Source organism: Amphibalanus amphitrite, unplaced genomic scaffold (assembly GCF_019059575.1).
Source record: "Amphibalanus amphitrite isolate SeventyFive unplaced genomic scaffold, NRLGWU_Aamphi_draft 000139F_arrow, whole genome shotgun sequence".
NCBI lineage: Eukaryota > Metazoa > Arthropoda > Thecostraca > Balanomorpha > Balanidae > Amphibalanus > Amphibalanus amphitrite.
Window position 1 is genome coordinate 866,347 of NW_024881634.1, and position 7,360 is coordinate 873,706.

The 7,360-nt window shown below is 43.5% G+C and overlaps 1 long non-coding RNA gene across 1 annotated transcript; it reads right to left on the minus strand.

Moving 5' to 3' along the window:
* Nucleotides 1-506: 506 nt before the first annotated feature.
* LOC122382431 lies at nucleotides 507-6,778 on the minus strand. The gene is made up of 3 exons (XR_006256680.1): nucleotides 6,473-6,778; nucleotides 1,273-1,361; nucleotides 507-814 (listed from the first exon to the last, which is right to left on the minus strand). It is a non-coding gene; the product is annotated as an uncharacterized LOC122382431 (long non-coding RNA).
* Nucleotides 6,779-7,360: the final 582 nt, after the last annotated feature.

Sequence of the window (7,360 nt, forward strand, 5' to 3'; positions counted from 1 at the left end):
AGGCTTAGGTATATGTCATCAAAAGATGTACCAATGTAACAATGAATTCGCCTCATTACGATAAATGGGACTGAAACTAAAAAAGTAGGACTATATCGAGCAAAAATTAGCAATTCAAATGACCCATTCATTTGAATATGAAGGATTTCCTCTGATTACGTTACCACGGCGCCTTTATTTCCCTAGTGAACCAACCTGAGTAGTAAAGGAATCTTGGCTAGGAACAGCGGAGATCCCAAAAAGTAAACAAAAGTAAAAGTCGAATATCTTGAAAACCGGTGAATATTTTTCGGTGAAATTTAGTAGATATTCGTTTTCGCTCTTTCTGAACCGAGCGACATCACTTTCATACCAATTCATAATTTTTTTTGAAGGTGGGAAGGGAGGGTCCCCTTAACATAACGGTACATCATCAGTGTTCACAACCTATTTTGAAAATATTATTCATACCTCTAATTCAATGTGCGCTAACCAGTTTTCTAAGCAGTTCAGCTAGCAATTCTCGTGCTGTGTTCAAACAGATGTTTACAGTGAGGGTCGAACTTAAGAAAAACGAACTATAGGGCTTTCTTGTAGAGCACCTCGAATAGGTACATATATGCTTGCATGGTCCACGGAACGGAAGACAAAACATGGGGGCATGGGCTGCAAGGATTGTGGCAACTTCACCGACCTTTGACTTTGACAGCTTAAAGTGGCCCAGTGCTCCCTGAACGTTGAGGCGGGACGACTGAAGAAGTGAACACTCACGGAGCTCTGCTCGTTCTTGAGATCGCCCAGCGTCCGTAGGCGAGTAGCGCCACCAGTTCGTCACCTGTGAGGAGGGAAATAAAGTAGGTAACTAGCAGTGATAGATTTCCCGACAAAGCGGAGCCCGGAGGATAAAAATCTGTGTGGGGTTACTTACTACCGTTGAAGCCTCAGCCCCTTGGGACCCGTCAGGAGCGCGGCTCGCTGCCCTCCCGTGGTGCAGCTGAGATATAAATTGACTGCATGTATTCACCGGTTCAGGATGCAATACGTAGATTTACTTTTACTGTTGAGTAAAGATACATCAGACATGTGTATACGGATAGAATCAAAATGACAAATCAGGTAAAGTTTAATTATAATTACGCATCTTTAAGTCATGAATGAATATAGTGTGCTAATTTCGCCGGGATCAGAGAGAGGCCAAAATGCCAACGCTTGTAGCTGGTCTGTGAAGACTAAGAGGGACATATATAAAGTAACCAATGACCCCGCAACCACCGTTCCCCCCACGCTACTCACACACTTGCTGGATGTTCTTGACGACTCTTTCCTTTAACTCATTTGGCTCCTCACTAGTCCCCATAATCAGGGGTCAGGTCGTGCCACGACTGAAATGGAAGGAAAACAAATATTGTTAGACGTGCTAGACGCATGTTAGCATGTTGGACGTCTGATATAGTAGGTATTACCCCTATAGCCTTTTAGGCACAATGCAGTCAATGATGGAATAATAATAAATACCAGAAAAAAATGTTCCCGCTTGAATCGATAAGAAGTATGACTGTTAATGAAAATATTGAAAACCTTAAAACACCTTACCTAGTCAGGGACTTAGCCAAGGGGGGGGGGGGGTCACAGGGACCATGGTCCCCCTGATGGCCAAACATAAAATGAAATAAAGTAAAAAAAAATCAGCTGCACCACACACCCCGAAAATAGTGGGCGAAATCCGAAGTTTTCCTTTTTTGGAGGGGGTATAGGTACGACACCAGGCCGCGACCTGTGGCCCAACCTGAGCAAAATCCTGACTACGTGCCTGTACCTAGTCTTGCATAATTTTTATTAACCCGCGCCCCGTAGGAGGGGGATGGGGGTGGGGGCGAAACGGCCCCTCCCTGTCTTTTTCCGTGAATATCTCCTAAACGACTGCAGATATCGTAATCAAACTTTCAGAACCCCTCCGAACATCAATTTTACACATTGTGATCATTTTTTCAAAGGCTACGATAGGTTGGCCACAAATGACGTCAGAATGACGTCATTTTCTGTCATTTTCGACAAAAAAAAAACAAAAAAAAATCGCGGGAAGAGCTGTCAGGCCTACAGCTTTGAAGATACAGAAAAATGTTTAATGCATAGAAGGTATAGAATTACCAGGGCTATCAATCTGTCATCTCAGATTTTCGTAACTTTTGGTTTTTGACCCCCAAAATCCAAAAAGTTATTTTTTGGATATAATAACAAAAAATCCCAAAAAATTTCCGGATTGAAAAAACGGAATTTGTATGATAGTCCCTACTATCTTCCATCCACACACCAAATTTGAGATCGATACCTCTTTTTTGGCCAAGTTGTAGAGAGAAAACTTCAAAATTGATGAGGTCATATTTTCAAACTCAATTTTTAGTAATTCTAGATCACGTAGCTCAATACAAAGACCACCATTAGACTCCCCGTGACGAGTTGCATCGAATCATTACTCATTTTATGCAAAATATCAACTTTGAAACTTGACCTAATTTGACCTGACCTTGACCTGACCTTTCCCAGAACATAACCTAAAATGGCCCCAAAGGTTGCCTAATCCACACAATCACATTTGTCATGTAAAATGGACCATGAAACATGTATCAAACGACACTTTCATATCGTGGCCCTCAGTGACCTGACCTCTATGGCCTGACCTAGTATCAGTGACCTCTAATAGCAAAATGTGTTCGACAGACAATTATCCATCCATGATTTTTAATAACATGCCTTTTACTCTATTTTACAATACATTTCTTGGAATGCCTGTAAGTGGTAAAAATGCGACCTTTGACCTGACCTGTGACGTCATCGGTTGGACCGAGGTCAATGAAATTAAGTCACAAGGTACTTCCTTGGTGGGGCTTTCGAACACCGTTTGAATTTTGAAAATCGGCCGGTGACTTTCCGAGATCTTAGGGGGGGGGGGGGGGCTACGGGTGGCAGGGTTCGCTGATAGCCCTACGGGGCGCGGGTTAATGATTGACAATTCAGTCCCACGCACAAGGGGGAAAAGCTCAAAAAATTGAGCGCTCAAAAAATTGAGCGGGCCCCATTATAAAGGAATAGGCGAAACGATGGTAATTTAAAATGCCTTCAGCGTCACACTACGGCAAATATCGTATCCAAATAAGGTATCAATGGCAAGAGAGAGCAACAAGGTTTCTTCTGGAACACTCTCCGTGATAATTTATATCGGTGTTTTTTGAAAGAAAATGCCCTAAAGACGCTCAACTTTTTGAGCGCCACTTGTCGTTCGGGACCGCGATACTCAATAAATTGAGCGCCACGACAGACGACAGTCAGCTGGCGCTCAAAAAATTGAGTGCCGGCCAGCATCTACACTCAATTTTTTGAGCGTTCTCCGTGACAGGTGAAGCCGGTACTGGCTGCCATTTTTGATGTTATGTTCGTTGAAATACGTTAAACTGAGTTGGAACAGAAATGCAGGAAGTTGAATGCTACGTGGTACCTGAACTTCTCACAAACCCATGGCATCATGTCACATTTTCCGCTAGTAGTTTTATCGGTCGCCTTTCGGATTCGGCACACCTCAAATAATTATACAGGGCTTGAATAATCCGTATGAATACTGTATTGATATTCTCGGACTGTACTGGGAGAAGGGAATACGTGAATACAGAAAGATATCCACCCACGCTTGAATATTGGAGAATTATAGCAGGAAAAACTTTATTGCCACGGTTACAACTTACAAGGCCATCGGCCGCAAACAAACAAAAATACTATACAATGTGGGTTAGATTCACAAACATCATCAAGTGTGGAACACAGAGACGAGCAAAACAACATCACATTATCGCATGCCAGCCCGACCACATTGGAACCGGGTGACCTGCGACCGGAACCTGCGTCTTGCCAGCATACATCACAAAAGCAGGAGGCAGTGTCGTACTGCTTTGATCCAAAATATGCCATATAACAAATGATATAAACGACCTAAGCTCGGACTAAGCTAATCATTATCAAATCCTTAACATGTAAAGGACGAATGGAAACATCGAGTCTCAGACCAGCAGTAGCAACCATCACAGTAGCAACATCACAAAGAACACGCGGCATTATCAGACAGCCGTTTTGTTATCGGGCTACAGGCGGCGACGGCGTGGTTGCAGACCAGCTGCGAGGTAGCGGCGTGCGGGCAAAAGGCGCGGGCACACCTCCATGTGGCCGTGCGGACAGTGCGCGGTCGGCGTCGCATAGTGGGCGGCATCGGGCTGTCCCGGGGCCGTCGAAGCCGCACAGGTTGTCGGCGCATGTGGGCGCGCGCGGTCACCACGGCCAGCTGCTCACCGCCAGCACAGACTGCGCAGCGTCGCCGCTCCGCCGGCCAGAACACGCAGACAACCCTTCTTGCAGTCGCACAACATGTCGCCAAACTCATTCACCTGCTCCACCATGTTGTTGATGTCACCGAGTCGTTCAAGTTGTGGCTCGTGCCGTCGAGCATGACCTGCCCGATCGGACACGGGTCAGCGGCTTCTGCTCCAGCGAAGTCTTCATCTTAGTGACGTCTTGCTGATCTCCACAAAGGCTGAGCAGATGACCTTACCCACAGGGACGGCCGACGTCCTCGCCAGCGACCGCTTGGTTGTGCAGACCTGCCAGAAAAAGAAAAGCTGTTTGGTGATCTCAAACGATTTTTTCTTTATGCAGTGGAACAAAATGGAAAATATGTCATACAACAGGAACTAAAAAAAGATGCAGCCTAGGTCGTCTAAGAAATGGGTGCAACATTGATAAAATTCTTCATTGAATGAATTCTGCAAACGCTTTTGATAAAATGTGTGGTGATTGTAAGGAGACCACTTTACTATAAAATTGCTCAGGATTCCTTATCTGGACCTGTCAAAAATCCTGACTGCACACCAACAATTAGCATTAAATCTGAAACCTCTACCAGGTACCTAGGGATAATTAAATTCTGATTCAGGAAAATATTTCACATCATACAAATAAAAACCTTTACTATATTGAAACTGAAAATGTGATGCCGATCCAGTGACCTAAGGGTCTCAAAGTATAATAATAAATTAATCTATTATAAATTTGGTGGTGACTGTCGACTGGCGTCTGGCGGCCTAGACCTTGAGGCTTGAAAGTGGCCTCCCTTTTCCGTTGACTCCGATCCTCCAGATGTAAATGATATAAAGGATCATTTTTATCTTATTTCATATGAGCCAGTCAGCAAAGTGGCTATCCTGTTTCAGCATTCACACACACAATAGTTGACTGTCAGTCTCTCATGCTGTCAGTGTTGTGAAGTAACGAAGGAGTTGAGTTTTGTTGATTATAAATTGTGATGTTATGTAAAGGACTGGAAAATGAATGTGAAAACTATGGAAACATATTGGCAGAGTATTGTCACTTACTATCAGCACATATGGATAGAGAATACATTCAAATTAATAAGAAATGCCAAATATCAAGGTACTCAATCACTGATAGGAGTGGACTATCATATGTTTTAATGTCAATTATATGAAAGTTAAGACTGAAACTACCTTTTACCTCATCATACCTAATGAAAAATTGTGTGAAGAAAACATTCACAGCCTCTTTGAAGCACTTAGACCACTAGAAAACAAAAATTTTCACGTAAATATGTTGCGTCTCCTTCCTTCAAAACATCATATCGGATGGCGCCACTTTCGTCGACAGTTGCTTATCTGCACGCAAATCGAGGAAAACGTGAATTGATTGACGTTTACGTGTTTCCAAATTTAAAATCACAGCATATTCAAACTTTTCAGTGTACCTTTTAACATCTAAATATAACTAAAACGATAAAAACTTACCTTCAACACGAGGATGACGACAACCACGCGACCGGAGACGTCGCGACGAAATAAACAAACGGCGCCGCCAAATGAAACATATTCTCCGATATCAGTAATGTGAAATTGAGTCGCAATCATTTTGGGTAGTATGAAAAATGCTCTTTCCAACAGAACCCTAGTAAAAAACGTGAATGGACAAAAAATAACTTTTATTTCGACATAAATATTGGCCTGTTTTTAAGTCATCCTGGTATGCCGTAAGATTTCGACCTATAAATTGGTGTTCCCCCAATCATTGAAGCTTGAGCAGTGAAAAATATGAAAGCCTAATCTGTTTTGCATCATTAGTGATTCTCCTAGGGTGTTGCCATTTCTCCCTAGGTGTTGCGAGTCGCTTTTGCAAAACGTGTTCCTGAAACGGCTCAATTTTTTGAGCCCTCAGCATTACGCCTATGGGAGCCTCTGACGTCACACGCTCAATATTTTGAGCGCTCAATAATTTGAGCTTTTCCCCCTTGTGCGTGGGACTGAATTGTGATGCAGCTTCAAATCGGTCATGGTCTTCACGCAGACTGAATGGGATCTTGCATATGTGCGCATCATAACCAATGCGGCAACATCCTTCACCTTGCCTATACCTACCTAGCCAAAAGATACATTTAAAGCCTTACCTTTGTTGTTCACTGCTTGCCGCAGTTTTGGTCGTCTAGCAGACACTGCATGCTTCGCCGCACCGGAGGCCTCGCTTCACGATATATGCAGTATGCACGGTGTATAGGGAACTGCCGCGCTTCATCCACGCCACCCCACGCTTCACAGTTCACCATGCAAATGGCGATTCAAAATGGCGGTTAAAATGGCCACGTGGAACACTGTTGTAAAATAACGCTCCAAGCTGTAAAAATATATCCTTGAAGAGTGAAATAACCATGTAGCATAAAACCACACCTAACAATCCATCGCTCATCAAGCCCACGGTGTAAATTTACTCCATTTAGGTTTTGCGGTAATCAGCTGAGCCACGCTAGTGTAAATTTATGCTACCAAATAGCCATTTATTATCCGCATGAGATTCAAACTACCCTTGGGTAATAATTTTACTACCAAAAGGCTGAGGTGTAAAAACATAAGAACATGAAATTACACCATAGTTGCAAGAAAAGCCTAAAGTACTGTATAAATTACACCTAAGTTGAGTAAAAATGCACCTAGTCATCTTTTTACTCTGAATTTTCGGTTAAAGGTGGTACAATTAGTCTAGAAAGTGGTGTAAAGTGGTTACAAATATCACCCAAAAATACCACCAAGGTGTACTTTTCTTTCAGTGGATAGCTCGGTCGGTAGAGCGTTGGACTTCATGTGCCATGTGGTGAGAGCGCACGTCCCGGTTGCAAAAGTCCGGGTTCGAAACGCGACGTGTGCTTGACGTTTTTGAGCTTCTCCTGACGGGTATGGTTGTGGTTGGTGGCAGGCCGCTGCCAGGCGAAGTCAGTGAGGGGACCGGCCGTGCGCGGCTATGTGCGCACGTTAAAATTTAGACTCTTAATTCTGCCAAAGAC